Source organism: Pezoporus occidentalis, unplaced genomic scaffold (genome assembly GCF_034315485.1).
Source record: "Pezoporus occidentalis ecotype Australia unplaced genomic scaffold, CSIRO_AGI_Poc_V1 ctg38, whole genome shotgun sequence".
NCBI lineage: Eukaryota > Metazoa > Chordata > Aves > Psittaciformes > Psittacidae > Pezoporus > Pezoporus occidentalis.
This window is the reverse complement of record NW_026915702.1, coordinates 4,876,505-4,895,667: the sequence shown is the minus strand read 5'-3', so window position 1 is coordinate 4,895,667 and position 19,163 is coordinate 4,876,505. Positions and strand designations below refer to the sequence as shown.

Here is a 19,163-nt window from a genome sequence, read left to right as displayed (position 1 = left end):
ATTTTTCAAATATGATGGATTTGAACAAAGCTTGGCAGTAAAAAATGTCAAGGCAAAAGAGAACTTTCCTTGAGAAATATGTCTATGATTGTCCTGGGTTCAGCAGTAGCAGTCATTTTTCTCCTTCCTGGTAGCTGGTGCAGTGCAGCATTTTGACTTTCGGCCTGGGAACAGAGCTGATAACAATGATGTTTTGGTTTGGCCAAGGACTTTGTGAGCCCCATGCTCTGCCAGGGAGGAGGGGGAGCCGGGAGGAAGCAGAGACAGGACACTTGACCCAAGCTAGACAAAGAGGTATTCCATACCACAGCATGGCATGCCCAGGATGTAATTGAGAGTTACCCGGAAGGGCTGGGAGACTGCGGGGTTGGAGGAGGTATTGGTGGGTGCTTGGTGAGGCTGGGGGGGGGGGCGAGTTATTGGTCAGCAGGTGGTGAGGTGTTGTATTCTCTTCCCTTGTTATTTCCTTTATCATTATTATTGTTGGTGGTAGCAGCAGTGATTTGTGTTATACCTTAGTTACTAAACCGTCCTTATCTCAACCCATGGGAGTTGCATTCTTTTCAGTTCTCCTCTCCATCCCTCTGGGAGTAGGGGGAGGGAAAGAAGAGGGGGGGGGAGTGAATGAATGAGCTGTCTGGCTGGGTTTAAACCATGACAATGATACTGACATTAATCTGGGAGAAATTTGTCTTCTGCTTAATATAACTTCTGGAAGGCAAGCTATTTCTCCAGAGGAGCAAAATAGTCTTTCATTATATTTGTGTCTTGTAATTTTTTTAGCTTCTGATTGAGGTAATTATTTTAGCTTCTGATTGAGCCTTATACATTGTCTTCTTCTGCTGTTAGATCTGCTTAATATTCAAATGTCTTCAACCAAGTTACCTAAGAGCTTTCAGGTTTGATGGTATCCTGAAATACTGTGAGATAGCATCATGACATGTCTAATCCTGACTCATGCAGCATGTGGGGAAGATACTGGATTTTCACTCTTCTGGGATTGTATGAATTAATGATTTTTTTAGGATTCTTCCATGCTGCTTATAGTGTTCTGATTAATACAACTCTAGCTGACACTTCCATTAGAAAAATATACATTGTCCTTGCAAGAATTCAAGGGAAAATTGAAATTCTCTCATTCTTCTCAGCTCCCATACTCCATAAAGAGGAACTGAAAAGATGAGCATTTCTTCCTGAACTAAGTTAGCCTCCACCCCCAAGATGTTCTGTTCTTAGAAAGGGAAGGAAAACCAAAAAAAAATGTTTTTACTACTCCTGAATGCAGTGAGCATAGATCAGGCTCCCTGGGTATTTTGGAAAATGGAAATTACCTCATTCTTCTCAGCTCCCATTCTCCATAAAGAGGAACTTAGAAGCTGAGCATTTCTTCCTGAGCTAGGCTGACCCCCACCCCAAAAATGTTCTGTTCTTAGAAAGGGAAGGAAAACCAAAAACAAAGTGTTTTTACTACTCCTGAATGCAGTGAGCATAGATCAGACTCCCTAGGTATTTGGGAGAGGAGATCCTAAGCACATATGTTAAGAACTCTGCCCACATACAATAAGTCGATGGGAAAAAAAGTAAACCTCTGAAACTTCCGATCTCATAAGAAATGAAGTCAGGGCTTAGGTGCAAAGGAAATGGAAGAGCCTACAAGACTAGCCAGACATTTTCTGAATGCCAAAAGTGTCAAGTATTGTTCTATAACAGATCACAGCTGGGAGTGTGTCTCCATCTTCGAAGGTGTTTAACTTCAACTCCTAAAAAGAAGCATGAACCTCATTTGGTAACTATAGAACAGCATGTTGAGATGGGGAACTCCTCTGTACCTTCAGCACATTATTTTATGCCTTCAAGAGTGTTGTGTTTGTTCTTCAAAACCACATGATAATTTCCAGAATTAAATATCCTTCCAGTTTTAGTCTCAAAGCTGTAACATTGTGTAGTATTACTTTCTAGTCTCCTGAGGTCTTGTTCTCTTGGCATCTACAGATGATTTGTTTCTTCTCTTTCCAGCATTTGTCATGTCTTAAGGTTGCCTTTGTCTTAGTCTGCCACTAAGTGAAGCACAGAACAGTTTTTTAAACAGTGACTGAATTTTCCCATTTGCTAATTGAGTATTTTTCTCGTTATTGATTTTGCAAGGCAGGGCTGTAGCTATTTGAGATACTCTGTGAGATATCTTGAGTTATCCCATGTTATAGTGTCCTGTGTCAAAAATGGTTTGTTTGTTCTGGTAATTGATTTTGTTGTTTTATATTTATAATTAAACCTCCTGTGGCAGTACATTTGTGAGGTTCAGGGTGAGATTTCCTCCAGAAGTCACTGTAGTGCCCATCCCTTATTTGTAAACGTTGTGTAACCGGCAAGCTGTGTTACTGATATATCACACAACTCTGTCAGGCTCTTCTTTATTTATCTGTGTGCCCTCTGCTGCTCCAGAGTCACCCTGATGGAAAGTCATGTCTGGGTTGAAGTGTTGGCTGGATGCCATCACTCCATGTGATTCCAGCTGCGTGGAGCAGGGCTCACATACCTGACATGGTCCTGCTGGCTGAGCAGTCAGCCCTCATGCTTCAGAATGGTACTCTGCTGAAGTCTTACATTTCATTTGTGCTTGCTCAGTTTTTAAGTTCCTCTGAACCACAGACACTGCATGGCTGGACTCCAGCATCTGTGATCCATATATATATATATATGTATATATACACCCATAATTTGTTCTGATTTCCATTTCATATTTAAACCCTTGAGGCTTAGCAATGCATGCTACTTTTCCAGATGACCAGCTCTTCTGAATTACCTCGTGGCATGTGACAGAAAGAAAAAGGTGTTCTAACTCAATATTTGCTCCCTAACCTCAGTTATCTGTTGAATTTATAGGCAGCATCTGTGTTAGTAAATTCAAGAATGCCTGGCAATTATCCTGGAATTGGATTGTCTGTGCTTAGGACAGTCCTGGTAAAGAATCTGGTGTGTTTATGACATGGCTTGCCAAAGGATACTGGCACAGCTAAAGACAGATTGCTTACAACCTGTTTGGTTTGAAGGCTGTGAAAGTTTATTAATAGACTTGAGGCAGACTGTGGTAATTGGTCTCAGTTACTGTAGGTATAAGCCATACATTCTGAAGCTGACATGATGTAAAGGACAAAGTCAAGCTGTCCCATGATAAGACTTTCTGGGTCTTCTGGGAAATGCTCTGACCACACCACCCAAGTCTTGGAAGGCAGACACAGGGACTGTGAGAATGAAGACCTTGGGCCCACTGTAGGAGAGGATCTGGTTTGAGACCGTCTTAAGAACCTGAATGTACCCAAGTGCATGGGACCTGATGAAATCCATCTGTGGGTCCTGAAGGAGCTGGTGAATGAAGTTGCTAAGCCACTATCCATCATATTTGAAAAATCACAAAAGTCAGGTGAAGTTCCCAAAGACTGGAAAAAGTGTTGCCCAAGGAAGTTGTGAACGTTCCATCCCTGGCAGTGTTCAAGGCCGGGTTGGACGAAGCCTTGGGTGGTATGGTTTAGCGTGAGGTGTCCCTGCCCATGGCAGGTGGTTGGAACTAGATGATCTTAAGGTCCTTTCCAACCCTAAGTATTCTGTGATTGATTCTATTATTTGTCTTGTGGCTTCATTAATACCTTCAACTGTTAGAGGAAATCAATCAATGGCAGACAAGCACTTTCAACAATGCACTTCTTTTCAGATGGCTGCAGCATCCTATTTATTGTACAGCACAATCTATGCTGATTTGTGTGCATGAGGCTGCCAGTGTCTGTGTCCCATAGGAACACAGAGACTATTGAATAAAGCAATCCTTTCGGTGCTGTCCAGGTACCTTGCAGCTCCCTTACACTCCTACTGCAACCCTAAGCACTATTAAGTGAGAAGCAGAGCATCCTATTTTCCAATTTGACCACCAGTTTATTTCACTATACTCTTCTCTGATTTTTGGGGAATACTCAAGTTTAACATCTGGAAAAGTGCTGCCTTCAGAAGTGAGCAAGCAGTGACAAGGTCCCTGCTACTCTGTTGAAATTAGTCTACCTCTGGTCTGTGATTGCATCAGAATCCACAACTAGCATTTTCTGGTCAAGGTGCTGATCAGCAATCAGCTGATCACGGCTGACATCCTCCCTGTATCATCCTCTTGGAACATACACTCCTATATGGAAAGGGTAAAACTGTGAAAATGTCTTGACGCTTCCACATCCTACAGAGAGTTTCTGGGAAAAGAACACAGAGAGTTTCAAGGGAAAAGAGATGATAAGTAGTTGTGAAGACACCTACAGTGTGGCCAATACTGTCCTTTCCCTTTTTTTTTTTTTTTGGTATGAAAATTGTTGCAGTGCTCAAAGCTAAAAATGTCATGAGTTCTACGAGAACTGCAAGAGCAGGAGGAAGGGATGTAACTTCTCATTTGTCCTAAGAAGGGCAGCAAAGTGATGAATGGTCTGCAGCACAAGTGTGATGAGGAATGGCTGAGGGACATGAGGGTCTAAAACTACCTGAAAGGAGGTTGTAGTGAGGGGGGGATTGGTCTCTTCTGCCAAGTAACAAGTGACAGGACAAGAGAAACTGGCCTCCAGCTGCACCAGGGAAGGTTTAGATTGAGTATCGGGAAAAATTTCTTCACTGCAAGGGTTGTCGAGCACTGGAACAGACTGCCCAGGGAAGTCACTGGTTGAGTCACTACCTCTGGGGGTGTTTAAAAGACATGTAGATGTGGCACTTAAGGACTTGTTTCAGTGGTGGATTGTACAGTGCTGGGTTAATGGTTGAACTCAAACCATGGTTGATCTTAAAAGTATTTTCCAGCATAAATGATTGTATGGTTCTATGATTTTGAAAGATTCCCCAAAGACATACCCAAAGACAGAAAAGACAATTTCCCTGACATTTGTGTACTTTGGGAAATGCTCATCATGTTCTCCAGGGGCATTTATAATTATGTGACACTATGTGAAAAAGAACTAAAAGTTCCCTTCACTTTATCACTATTTGATAGCCCAAGATGCCATTCTGAGCATCCTGTTTGCACAAGTTTGTATCTATGAAAGCAAAACAATGTTCTTTTCAGAGTGCACATTTGCCTAGAGGCAACAAAAATAAATATGATTATATACAAGTAATAATTTATTGTTCACTTTTATGTTGTGTATTCTTCATTGATAATTGATTAGAATCATTAAAGTTTAGTCAAACTACAATCTGTTACTGCTGTTACAACGTTGATATGTATTTGTTGGCATTAGTTGCAACTGCCTGCTGATGCCTACAAGGTATAGGTGTATATCTGGACTAGTCACCTTCTGTCTTTTTTATTGACAATGAAAAATAATAAGCATTTCCAGACTTCAGTTTCCTCTCACACTTGCAGCATATAGTATATAGGTCTTATCTTTTGCTGTTAAAAATGTTCAGCAAGAATGCTAAAATCTTTTTCATCTCCATCTGCAGTGCTCTCACTTTTATTCTCACAAAGGTTCTTCCAAGCATGGTTCTCGTTAGAAGTACATAACTTTACTCATAACTGTCATGCATTTTTTCATTGCTCCAAATTCAGCAATTCTCCAGGGAGAATTTGAATCATGTTCTTCTTCCATGCATGTATCTGGTGACAGATTTCTTTCTTAACTACAGAATCTAAGGATGAACTGTTTTTCTCAGTCATTGGACTAATCACAATGTCATCACTATCCAGAGAGTCTCCAAGAGCCAAAGTTCAGTTTCTCATTTTAGGAAAACACTGTGTAAAGACCCCTTCTAGACTTCAGTGCATGAACATGTTTGACTTGTTACTGGAGTTTACTTGCAGAGGCTAGTGGCAATAACTTTGGAGAAATCCTGAGAGACTCCAAGACCTGCTGAGCGAAAAGTCCATGTAGATCTCCTGAATGGCTCCAAAAACATTTGGAAAACTGACAGAAATTTGGAAAATGTCCAAAACTAGTGATAATTTCCAACACACCGGAATAGGAGTGACAAGATGAAACAATTCTGCTGGTAGAAACACTTATTTCATTGGTATAGTCCAGTGGTTTATGAACACAAAATGAAGAAATAGTGATCAAGAACAATGGGAGGCAGTGTCTTTGTGATGAGATCAACATGCATCTTTGTGTTGATAAGAGCTCTTGGGGGGGAGGGGGGGGAGGGAGGGGGGAAGGATGGTTGGGTTTTTCTCCTGTTCTGCATGCAATATACCACATTTAATTTTACTTTACCAGGTTAATTGTATAGTCGAAATATCCATCTAAGTCTCACTTTTGAAAGAACATTTTAATGTCAGAGGTTAAATCTAATTAATAGCTAAGAATGAAATCCATCTCTGGAGTAATTTCTGCATGCTTCACTGGCTGTAGTCTGAATATTAAAATATTTTTTCAGAACTCACAACGTTCAAAATGGAAAAAACTCAAACAAAGCCACCATAAATAATACAGAACCGTATTCTCGAGCAGAGGAAGAAACAGAAATGAACTTTACAGGCAAACAAAATAGGCTACTGTGTGTCTGATTTCTACAGTGACTTATAGTCTACTATAGAAAAACATTTTTCTACAGGCCAAGTTTTGAATTGTTTTTAGTCTGTGTGAGTTTAGATGGAAATTGTATGGGAAAAAAAAAATAAAAGCATAGTTCTAGGGGCAGGAAAGTTCTGAAAGCCTCAGTTCTGAATAAATAGTAAGGGAAAGAAGAAAGTGGGTATATGCAGACAGTCTTATGAATATGATGCCTGTCTTAGAGTTGCAGATTTGTCATAACAGGCCTACCCAAAACGAATTGTAGCTGATAATATCCAAGTCAACATAATCAAGGAGAGTTCTTCCTGAAGATAACTTTACACTGTTGAAATACAAGAGGAGTTTTACATGAGACTGCTCAGTTCCATTGTCTCCTTAGAGAAGCCTCTTAGAGCCAAGTACAGAAGCTCATTGGGAAACCAAAATTCTAGAAATAGCTTTCTTTCTCCTTGTTGCACATTTTCTCATTGAAAATGTCAGGGGCATTCTAGAGAAAAATGTTGTATGCATTCCCCTTTCCACTTTGCAAGTAAATACCATGTATACGTAATGGGCAACAAAACTTTACTATGCTCCAAATTTTACAAGAAATACACAGCAAAATTGTTTTGATGTATTTATCTAATATCAAATGTGAAAATTATTTTCTTTATAATAGTTCTGACAGCTTGCATGCATTTTTCCACTATTAATTAATAGGTAATATATAAGGGACTTATGGTGTTTAACTAACAAAGCAAGGATAAGTTGTATTAAGCGTTAGAGAAAACAATGAGGTTATGGAAATAAGTGGTCACAGGGGAAAAAAAGTCAGATTTCTTTTTAAATTTGGAAAATAGACCACTAAGCAAATGAAGTATGGAAGCGGTCATGGTAACCTAAGAATAACAAATATGCATTTTGAGAAGAATGGAGATCAGATGCTCAAGTCAGTAAAAAAATGATCACCATAATTTATAACAAAGAATTTTTCTATCAGATCTTATGAAAGCCTTTTAAGTGTACTGGCAGTTAAACACTGGGGCAAGATTATGGAAATCCCTTTGTTTTATAGTAACAAATGGGATTATCTTCCATTGGGACTGTTATGGCACGCTAAATACAGCCATATTTAACCCAGGGAGAAAGAGTGGAACTGATTTTGATGACCCCTGTACTCCTACATTTCATAACTTTTAGTGTCTTTAGAAGAATAAGGGGAAATCTGAAGATTTTGTTTCAACATCATGATTTCGCTCCTTATTCAAGTGACTCCTAGTGTGCCTTTACGCATATTTAGCTTGCTCAGTGACCTCTTTCCTCAAAGTCTTTTTGGCTACTTGCAAGCATGCTAACAATAGTTTCCCTTTTCTTTCTGAATGTTACACTGAAATATACCACATGCCATAATGATGTATGCCAAATTAAAAACATAGCTCTTTACTGCCTTTAAAGAAAATTACAAGGATTTCAGAAACTTATTTTAGGTTGAGGGTTTTTCCTACAGCCTCCAATCATGTGGTCATGCATTGCTTTAAACAGGACTCCAGGGCTCAAAGGAGAGTTCAGGGTGAACAGAACAGTATCAAAGAAATAGAAAGCTGTGTATGAAATTAATTCAGAACAGCAGAGGACTGCCCAGTTACCTCAGTATGCAGTTGTCGATTTGATCCAGATTCAAAATGCAGACTCCAGCCATCTGAATTAGCCACCTTAGTGTGTAGAAGGGCTTGCCTGGACCTGTGAGGTGAGTCAGAGCTCTGAAGCTGGGCTTCAATTTTCATGGTACAATCAATGGTAGGAGGCCATCACCTCCGTGAGGGATGCTGAACTTTCCAAAGAGGTGCTCAGTGTGAAATTTAGCTTAGAATTTTCCACCAGAAGATGGTAACAAGGAGATCATAAAGTAAGATGGCTCTGTAAGCACTGTAAGGTTCAGTACTCAGTAGTGAATAGGCACTCAAGAATATATATATATTTTTCTTTATATCTAGTACTTACCACTTAGTAAAAACAGCAGAAGAAGGATTTTTCCCCTTCCTTTTTGAAAGTTATGCTTGCCTTTTCAGGTCTGAATTGGGATGAGAGTTACATGGGAACTTCCATGGCTGCTCTGGTCAAGATAATTAAAAGACCTTATGGCATAAAATACAAATATCATTTAAACCTGACTGCATTCAGGTTTGTATCATGCTGGGGAGTGAATGTTAAAATTCTCTTTACTCACCTCAAGCTTCTTAATTGCTGTTCAGGTTCACCAAAGTAGGTGAATCTGAATCTTATTCTGTGTGTTTTTCACAAAAAGAGCAAATAAATTTGGGTGAGCCTTATTACCTATGAATGCAGCTTTACTTCAGAAATTCCCAGGCTGTTTTGCTTTTTAATTATGTCTCCAAGCTGCAAAACAGTTATTAAGGTAAGGAAATTGTTTAGCTGCTTTCTGCCTGCTTCCTTCTTTTGTTGAGCCTTTAATAAAAAATTGAAGGTTGATTGGGCTTAAACCTCCTTGTATTTATGGCATTGTATCCACTCTATTGTTCCTGTTCTTCCTTCCATCCCATCTCCAATTGTTTCATTAACTGATGACAATTTCTAAGAGCTTGGAGAGAGTTTTGCATGAGTGGAGCTGTTCAAGTCAGATTTCAGGGAAGTTTTATGTCTCATGTTATGCAGAGAGTCAGAAAACATAATCGCAGAATAGCACTAACTTTGTCAGTTTTGGGCTGGTTTTATTGCATTTCTGCTCAGCTCTAAACAGAAAATGACCTGATGCCCACTTGGTGCATTTAAGAGCTACGTATGGTAGCAGCAGGTTCAAAAGCAGCGTTAGTGATGTATGTCAAGATTCCTAGCAGCTCATGGAAAGTAGAAGCTGGTTTCTTATATGGATGGCAACTAACTAACCAGGAAAAACTAAGCATTAAATACATACTTTGCTACCAAAAAAGCTTTCAGAAGTGCTGTTGAGAGTGCTCATGAAGCATATTGCTGTACATCTCATGTATCCAGCCTTGCATGATCTCATGAATCAGAATTTTTTTGAAATTTTGAACTTTTTGAACAGAACTTTTGCCGTCTTGTTTCTTCTCAAGCATATACATGCAGTAGAAATGCACATACCATTTTGTTCTAATTTTTAATGTTTTCCTTCTTTTCCTGTATCTTTTCCTCAGCTTCTCTTCCTTCATTTCATGGCATTACCCAGGAAGTGGAGGGGTCCAAAGCTAAACCACCCCCACTGGACAGGGGGCTTCCTGGAGCCCTGTACTGGTGCTGTGTCTGAAATGGGGACTTGGTGCTTATGAGCATCCAGGTAACACTGGATGAAAAAAAAGTAGAAAGTAGAAAAAGGGAGTAAGATGGAAAATGCGACAGTCCACCCTTTGAATCCTTCTGCCTCTAATCCCTTTAAAATGTGTTTCTCTTATTATGAAGAAGGTACAGCAGGAAAGGTAGAGGAGTTTCGGCCTACAGTACCCTTCCATGTCTGACAGAGTATTAACCACCTACAGTTTATCTCCAAAACACAGCAGCGCCATCTCATTTCTGTCTGGACCGTTAGTGGTGCCCATTTAAGTGATTTTAACACTGAAGTAACCAGCAAAAATATGTGATAAACAGAAAATTCTGAATCTTCTTCAAGTTCAGACTGATCCTATGGGTTGTCTGTGCCCAGCTGGACCAAATTCTAAAAGTGTAAGTCACATTACATGATGTGCTGCTCTTCTAGAAGCCCTACCTTCAATCCCAACAGAAAACTTTCCCCTTGCTCTTCTGCCAGATTATGCCGTTGAGTGTTTCGGGACAGTTAGGTTAAACTAATAATAGGTTTTGAAAAAAGAGTTCTGTAGAACATGCCAGCTTTCTTTGTACATCACATATGTTCACAGGGGCTCAGAATAACAATCAAGCCCAATATTTTGGTGTAGTTTTTCAGGCAGCCAAAATAGGACTAAGCTGCCCTGCATCAAGTATTCCACTAGAGAGCTCCAATGCAGCAGCAGAATTTGGGATGCTACTGTCACCTTGGTTATGAGCTCTCCACATGCTCCTTAGTGGCTTGTTCAAGTGAACTCAGTATGGGGCCCTCCCAGTCAGGGACAGTGAAGAAGACAAAGGTTATATATGACAAAACTCTTAGCAAGATACACTGTGCAGGTCCTCCAAAGACCTTCCAGTTTTATGTTTGAATAACATGAAGAGCATCTATGCCCATAGCTCAAGCCACAGGCCACCACCATACACCGAGGCCCAAACTGATAAATGTGTTCCGTCTCTTTTCCTCTCCTCTGAAAAACCTTTTTATTCTCTCATTTTGCATCTGAAGGTTTTGCTTAGACATGAGTTTAGAAACAAAAAACTTTTTTTTTTTGTTTTAAACCTGAAATCATATTTTTTTTTAAAGGAAAAAACAAATACATCATTGTTATAAAGTAAAAACACTGTTGAAATAAAACCACACACTTCACAGTAAGAAAGAGATGGGAAAGAAATTTCTGTATGCAGACTGAGAAGGCTGCTTTGAAATGCCCAAACCTAGTTGCTTCATTTGTTTGGAAAAATACTGGACCAGCCAAACAAGCACATCTATATTGAATATATTTATAAAGAAAGTTTTCTGTTAGGGTCAGTTTTAGAACTAGTGTTCTAAGGAAGAGAAGTGCTATGTCCGGTAATGGAAACATGAAATTAAATGAAAAGCCTAAAGTTACTCTTAGATAGATAAGGGTAATGTAACCTAGGGGAGATTTCAGAGAAGGGCAGGTTACATTGTCCTTCACTTCATGCTATGCTGTATCTTCCCTTTTACATGTTATGCAAAGCATTTCATAGGAAGAGTTCTGGCATTAAACTTTGAATCACAAGATCCATGTTTCCTTATTGTATATTTTTCCTTAGGGTTTTCTCACAGTGACTTCCTGGACCCCGGTCTTACCTACCACAGTGGTTTGCCACTGTGCATATAGGCAACAGGGACAGGTCAAACCTTGGAGCTAACACTGACTTTTGCTAATCCAAGAAATAGACTGGGGTAAGAATGGGGATTGTGGAGGTTTGTTGGATCTTAGAAACTCCCACTACAAGGAGGGAAGAGGAAGCTGGTGGGAAAATGTGTGGAGCTGGGCTTGCTGATTCTGCTACCTCCCAGGGGAAAAAGAGGATGGTGCCTGGTGCCTGGGAGGAGCTCCTCTTCCTCCTTTCTGCAGCACTACACACCAGCCCACACACCATCTTTGTAAAGCTCTAGCATCATAAAACCAGGGTAGGAGAGAAGGAAAGCTGTTTTCTATTCTATATCTGCTTTCCAAAGTAACTGCCTATGACTAAATCAACCATCTATAGGAACGAGTTAATATTGCTTTGCTCCTCAACTGTGATTGCTAAGTCTTTCTGTTGGAGGGAGCAATATGTCAATCTAGTTTCTCAGAGCAGTGTTGACAGAAATGGCTGTGGGCAGCTACTCAAGCTATCACTGATACATCTTAAGCACAATCTATTTCTGGCAAGGCAAAGATCAGCATGACCCAATTTACCTTTCTTTAAGTCAGTAACATGTTTATTGGTATTAGTCCAATCTGATGAGAGTTTCCTTTTGGGAAATTCATCATGTATTTCCATAAAAACTGCAAACCATTGTGCTGCTTCATTTGGAACATTTAGTACTGTGGAGTCCATGTCTAGAACCTGTTCCTGCTACACCTCTTTTCAACAACTGTCTCCCAAAATGCCAAGATACCTTTCTTCCTTGTTTGGATTCACAAGTTCTCTTCTTCTGGCCTTCAGGTTCAAGCTCAGGAGTTTGAGATTTGTGTGTATTATAAGAAAGGGCTCTAAGGGTTCACAGAGTTAACATATAAGGTTTATTGAAATTTGCTCATCAGCATAGGGACATGCCACTAACGGGAGTAGCTGTTACCCTGGAATGGTCAGAAGGTCCCTCTTTCCCTTTCCTAGTAGAAGTAGATAAATTTATGTCCTGTGTTGACAGCTCATTGCTGTCACTGAGATAACACACCACTGCACATTTTTTAAAACCAGAATGTACCTTTCCCCCGCTCTTTTAAAACTTAAATGGATTTTAGTAAGACTTGGTAATGTAGTCATGGCTATTGTCATGGGCACAGCTGGCATCCATAGGCACCCATTCATGGCTGGCATTCATCCAAGAATGCTTAGCAACCTCTTTTAATAGTACATTTCCTGATATTGAATACGCTTTACATACTGTGCCTTGGTTCTTGGAGGCTGTAAACAGGGTCAAGGGCTTCCACTTCTCAGCGATGATTTTCTGTTGCCTTTTTTGTTATCCTCTCAAACAGTGAATGCTGCTTCTGAAATTTTCTTGCATGTTCTGAACAACTGCTGGATATTGCTTTCTCGAAGGAAAGTGTATGGGGAATTCCCTATAATGGACTGAATCTCTCTGGCTGCTCCTTCTTGTTAGGATTTTCTTGTTGACATAATGAATAACTTTAGGTATTTCCTGACATGCTTTGTGAAAGCAGCAATTTGAAATGCTCCTTGTCTGAAACCACCATTCAACTCTTTCACCTGAGGAGTGGCTGTGTTTATTAGTAGCGCAATTTCATGGTGGCATATTTAACCTCTTTTGAAAGAAGGCAAACGGATTTTACTTAGAAAAACACCATTTCTCTGGTGCTTTTAGTTTGAGTAAGTTCTATATTTTGTTACTTCATTTTTCATATAAATAAATTTCTTATTTTACATCTGTTTTATATTTCGTATAAAGAGTATAAAAATTACAAAAAAAATTATCATTAACTATGCTGAAATGACATATATGTATGATTTTTAGTAACCTTTAATGTTCTAGTTGTATAGCAACTGGATATAAACTAGTAAAGGGTAATTAGTGTTCGTTTATCTTTGATTTATTTGCATAGATTTGTACCGTAAAAAACAGTGAAATAATTTCTTCTTGTAGACCTTACATACTTTGTGTAAGAATCTCATTTCTTAGCAATCTGACTTTAGGAGCTTTTTTTAATAAACAATGTAGATGGGTGCTTGTCTACAAAACAATTTTGAAACTTTGATGTCAGGCAAAACCAGAGTCCTTATAATGTCTTCTTCTGAACAAATTGTTTAGGAACATTTTCATTTTGATGTATCATGTCACAATTCCTGAATTTAATCTTTTAATGCTTCCTAGGCTGAAGTTCTGAAACCTCCCTTACTGCAGTAACAGATACTGGAGGGTGTAAGGTTATGATTTTTATCCATCAATTTGCCAAGCTTAACTGAATGAATATTCATTGCTGTGTCTGTGAAGTCAGGAAAGCAAATTCGGAAAAGATACATAAGGAAAACTTAGCAGCGCTTTCATAAATGTGAAAAATGGGACCCTGGTCCTGACCCCTGAATTACTGTTATAATGGTGTTATTCTACTGGCTCTTGGGAATTTATTCCAAATCTGCTCTGCATCAGTGTAGGATATCCTTCTGTGTAGTTAACTGTTATGGAACAAGAACATCAGTGGGGTTGCCAGGGGTCTGCAGTATCAAAGCTGCAAGAGCAACATAGGTTGTTTAATTAACCTTAACATGTCTACTTGTATGTAATGAACACAGTCATAGAATACTTCGTTGTTTCTATTTTCTCCCTCATGCTTTGAAACTGTAAGAGTGAATCCAAGAAATTTAATATCCTATAGGTGGGTACAAGAGAGTGTAAGCTTGGGTAGTTATTACTTTACTACAGCATGGTGAGCAGATAGTTTTTTGTAGTAAATTCTTGCTGTCACGTGGTCTCACAGATAGTGTTTCAGGGCAGCAGTTATTCTGGTATCCCTGCATTTCCCACAACTATAGCTCAGCAAAACTCAGGCATGTTAGTAGAGCACAGTTCCTTCCCCCCTGATTGCTCTGTGATTAGATTCTACTTCCTGCTTACTTAACTCAAAAATGTGATTATCCTTCAAGATGCAGGAAGGCTTAAATTTAGATACAGTTGGAAACCGCATGACTTTTTCTTCTTTTTCCCCCAGCAAAACAACAGGGACAAACTGTTTACCCAGATATTGGCACACTGCTCTGGACAGCACTACATGAAACGCAGCTGGCAGTTCCGTGCTGCTCCCAGAGGCACAGCTGGAGGCTTAACAATGACAACCTGATTCTACCAAGCATTAGAGAAAGCAAGCTGCTTTAACGGCCACAGCAGCCACCTATCATGTTTTCTTTAAAGGTAGTAAGAATAGTCCCATTTTGTGAACAGAATTTCAGTCCAGAGTTTTTTTTAAATAGTTCCTACTATATAATAAAGGCCACTTATGCAACTGCTGGATTACACATTTTGAAACCTCTCGATCACAGTAAGTTCATGTTACATTCTCTGCAGTTTCTCATGCAAATAGTTCTTACTGGCTATGAACTACCACAGCCAGTGGGCAATTCATGAGCAAATCACTGGGTCTGTGAACAGTCTCTGCTAATTGCAGAAAGTCACAGAAGAAGATTACCATGCTTGGGGAACTGAAAAAAAAAAATGAGTTCTTTATCCTCACACATTGGGTATTAAATAATTCACTTAGGAAACTTTGATTTAGAGTACTTCAGTCCATGTAGTAGCACATAATCAACTCTGTCTTTTTCAATGCAAAGGGATCTTTCTGGCCATGTTCTGCTACCACGAACAATATCTAAAGGTAACTTTTGAGTAATCTATACATGTCACTTTGCAAAGCAAACAGTGCACTGGATTAATAATTTAAAGGAACTGTTCATAGCATCTGATAATTTTCTCCTGTAACAGAATGCTGGGAAAATGCTGCTATTATAGAATGAAATGCTCTCCAGTTACCTATCAAGTAGGTGAGCATCTGGGATTGCCTTCAGACTGCCTGGCTTGCTGGCTGCCTTGTTCTCAGCCCAACTTTTTCTTGCAGCACAATTTCTTCCACAGTATATTTGTCAGAAATTTACTATACATATGGTTGAATTATGCATATATTTAATCGTTAACTTCAATAATGAAAATGTCTTATAAGTTTGTACTTCTAAATATATGATTTTGCTCAGAAGTATTGCATGCACACTCTTTAGAGTATCTTGTCAAACAAATCTCAGAATTCCGTATCATATATGCAGCTGTTGACAAACAATAATAAACCAATTATATTTCTTTTTTGTTCTTGGAGAACATAAACCATAATTCACATCTGTTACATAAGAGATACACACACATATATATATAAGACTGCCATAAAATAATTAATAATAGAATGTAATAACCATTTTCCACATAAAAGGTCTCACATATCTTTTCTTATCCAAGACTGAAATGTCATTTATATGATTAAGTAACAAAGGTCATGTAAAAATAACAAGCAATATTCAAAGTGCACCTTATTGTTTGTCAGTTCCCCTATTTCTGATAAGTTTAGTTAAATATTACAAAAGTTTCACTTGAAACTCTCCTTGCTAGATTATTTTTTCTGAAATGAGATAAAACACAGGGACAACTGTCATGTTCTCTGTGCCACTGTAAGATTTAAAGCTACCTGTTTTTCCTTATGTAGCAGTACATTTAATCAGTCAAAAAGATGGGAGTGCACCAGTGTCATGGCAAAGGGAAGGCGTTTGCAGATTTGCTTTCAATTCTGGTAGCAGCTGTTTGGTCTTTGGACCAAGAAAGAGGTCCTGGCTGAATCTGGTGAGCCTGAGGTGTGATTAGCCAACCAATGGACCCCTTTCTCATTGCAAGCTGCAGAATTTAATGTGATTACTCTCGAAGTCAGGAGAGTAATTTGGGCTTCACTAGAACATATTTGGTTTTCACTAAAATTCCAGTATCTGAAGGGGGCCTATAGGGATGCTGGAGAGGGACTCTTCATTAGAGACTGTAGTGACAGGACAAGGGGTAATGGGTTAAAACTTAAACAGGGGAAGTTTAGGTTGGATATAAGGAGGAAATTCTTTCCTGTTAGGGTGGTGAGGCACTGGAATAGGCTGCCCAGGGAGGTTGTGAATGCTCCATCCCTGGCAGTGTTCAAGACCAGGTTGGACGAGGCCTTGGGTGATATGGTTTAGTGTGAGGTGTCCCTGCCCGTGGCAGAGGGGTTGAAACTTGATGATCTTAAGGTCCTTTCCAACCCTAACGATTCTATGATTCTGTGATTCTATGTATATATCTTTAAATGCGGGTTGCCAGATTAGAGCAGAAGTGAAAATCCAGTGGTATGTGGAATAGACATGTTTTTGGCTAGAAGCCAACTTTGAAGCGATCCAGTGCAAGGGCACCAGTGAAGGATAGCCAGTTTTTTAGCTGAGGATTGACTTTGAGATAGGGCTTGGTTTACAGCTAAAGACTGAGGTGATACATTATACAAGGCATGCACATTAAGCAGAGAGGAATGACTGACAATGAAATTATGAAAACATATGGAGGCAAATTTAGCTAGCAACTATATGCCACTCAGATGAACTAAATGTGCAGCTGTGCTGTACTGCACTACCCACAGAGTGGAGAATATGTTGTAAAACAGTGGCACTCTTCTTGAATCCCTAAGAAAAAGGAAGAGTATTAGAAACAGGAAATCTGATTCCACAGACCTCTGACTGTTTTCATGACTTTTGTCATGGACAGTAGCACTGACTGGGTACGCTGGGTGCTTGCCATCAAGAGCCTCTGTTGGGGAAACATCAGGTTGCAATTTTTTAGCCTGTCAGCATAATTCCTAACACAGTCCTGACAGAATCAGATGTACCTAAACTGAAAGTCCCCATAGGCTTCAAAGTCTGAATTGAAATGTGGGTAAAATGTCATGAAAATTAGTACAGAAGTCCTCATCACAAACTCATGTCCCCATGGGAGGCCCTCCGTGGGAGAGGAAGATAGCTCTGTGCAAACAATACAAGAAATCTTTAGATTCCTTTGGTGTATAAAAGTTATAGAAGCCAGACAGATCTATGTCAGGAAAATCTCATTCCCTAATAATTGTACCAATTAGTCTTTCTAGTTTGAAATTTTATGAACTTTCTTAACAATATGAAATTGTATTATTTTTCTTGAGAGATATATTGTTTACACTGAATACTGTGTAGTTATGATTAAGTCAGCATAACTAAAGGGCTCCAGCTCATTGCAAGGAGGAGAGCAGCCTTCATGCTGAAGATAAGGACCTGTATTTCCTGGAATCTTAAAACCAGTCTAAATAACACCAGCCCCTTCAATGCCTCTGTGAAACCCTCCCATTATTGGTGTCATGGATGAGTGAAAGAAGAAAAAAACAACTCCATGGACATCTACATGTCCTTGTAAAAAGTCACTCTCCAGATTTCTTGTAGTCCCTTCTTTAGGTATTGGAAGACTGTTATAAGGTCTCCCCTGAGCCTTCTCCAGGCTGAACAATCCCATCTCTCGCAGCCTGTGAAAGAGATGCTCCAGCCTTCTGGTCATCTCTGTAGCCCTTCTCTAGATGTGCTTGAGCAGATCCACATTCTTGTGCTGAAGACTCCAGAACTAAATGCAGTACTACTAGTGGGGTCTCATGGGAGGAGGGTAGAATAAAGGGGGAGAATTAGCTTTCTCGACCTGCTAATATACTATTAGCAACTCAATCTTATCCTCTAGCCTTTGTTATTTTGAGCACTCTTGTAAATTCCTCTGATTTATACTTATATTTAATTAATTTAATTTAATTTGTTTATTTATATATAACTATTAATACTTTTGCTGTGCAGATAACAGTTTTGGGGACTTTAGTTTTTACTATTTGAAACAGACTCTGGGTCATGCAGCTGTATTCCAGTTGACAGAAATTATTGCTAAATCAGTTCAATCCTGAATTCCAACATACTTGGGATGAGCAATCTGAGCTGGTAGATGCAGCATATCAGCATAAGCAGCAGTATGGCCGTGTGAAAATGATCCTTTAGACAATCTCCTACATTTACAGGTATGGCTTTTTTTTGTTCCCTGGGTAGAGATAGGAAACAGATGGTGATACTCTGGATCTCTTTCTAGATCTGATCCTTAGCTCTACAAAAAATGTTGCTATTTATCTGAGCTGTGATAAAACTGCAGTTTAATCAATAGTGGATGATGAAGTCATATTTGAAACCAATTGTCAGAACATGGGTATCCTTCCAGGAGATGCTTAGTAGTTCCTTATTGATTCTGTTTGACTCTGAAGAAGCTCTACAATTATTTTATATTATGTTACAAACCTAACTATGAGAATGGGGTTAACTTGCCTAACCAGCTGTTGGAGGCCATGGTTAGATATTAGGCATAAATATTAGATATGCATTTAAACTAATTAAGCAGCTCTTACATGCTTACCATTCGATGTGTTCTCTGTATTTGCACTGCTTTGAGTGCACTGCATTAGAGAACATATCTAGCTGGAAACTAACCCAGGATAAAAAGGTTTTGGTTGTAATGACCGAGAGGAAGGGACAGATCAAGGGTTGAGAGCAACTACCCGGTGACAGATGAGGAATGCTTAAAATAACACAGCCAATGAAGAAATGAACACTCAAGTCTTTTTTCTGTTATGTATGTGCTGAACTAGTTTTCTAGGAGATCTTCTGTCACAGAACAGAAACTTCAGTATCCTTCTCCCTGTTCAGAAACCCTTTGCTGCCCAGGAGAAGCTCATTTTTCAGTTTTGAACTGCAGCAGTCATT

At 39.3% G+C, this 19,163-nt stretch overlaps 1 protein-coding gene across 1 annotated transcript in view; it reads right to left on the bottom strand.

The window, feature by feature from the left end:
* The window catches only part of LOC134170574 (guanine nucleotide-binding protein G(t) subunit alpha-3-like), a 49,831-nt gene extending 34,688 nt beyond the window's left edge, over positions 1 to 15,143 (bottom strand). Inside the window, exon 1 of the mRNA XM_062632051.1 lies at positions 14,895 to 15,143. The gene's annotated coding sequence lies outside the window, so the exon portion shown is untranslated. The remainder of the gene's footprint in view (positions 1 to 14,894) is intronic.
* Between the last annotated feature and the right edge of the window lie 4,020 nt (positions 15,144 to 19,163).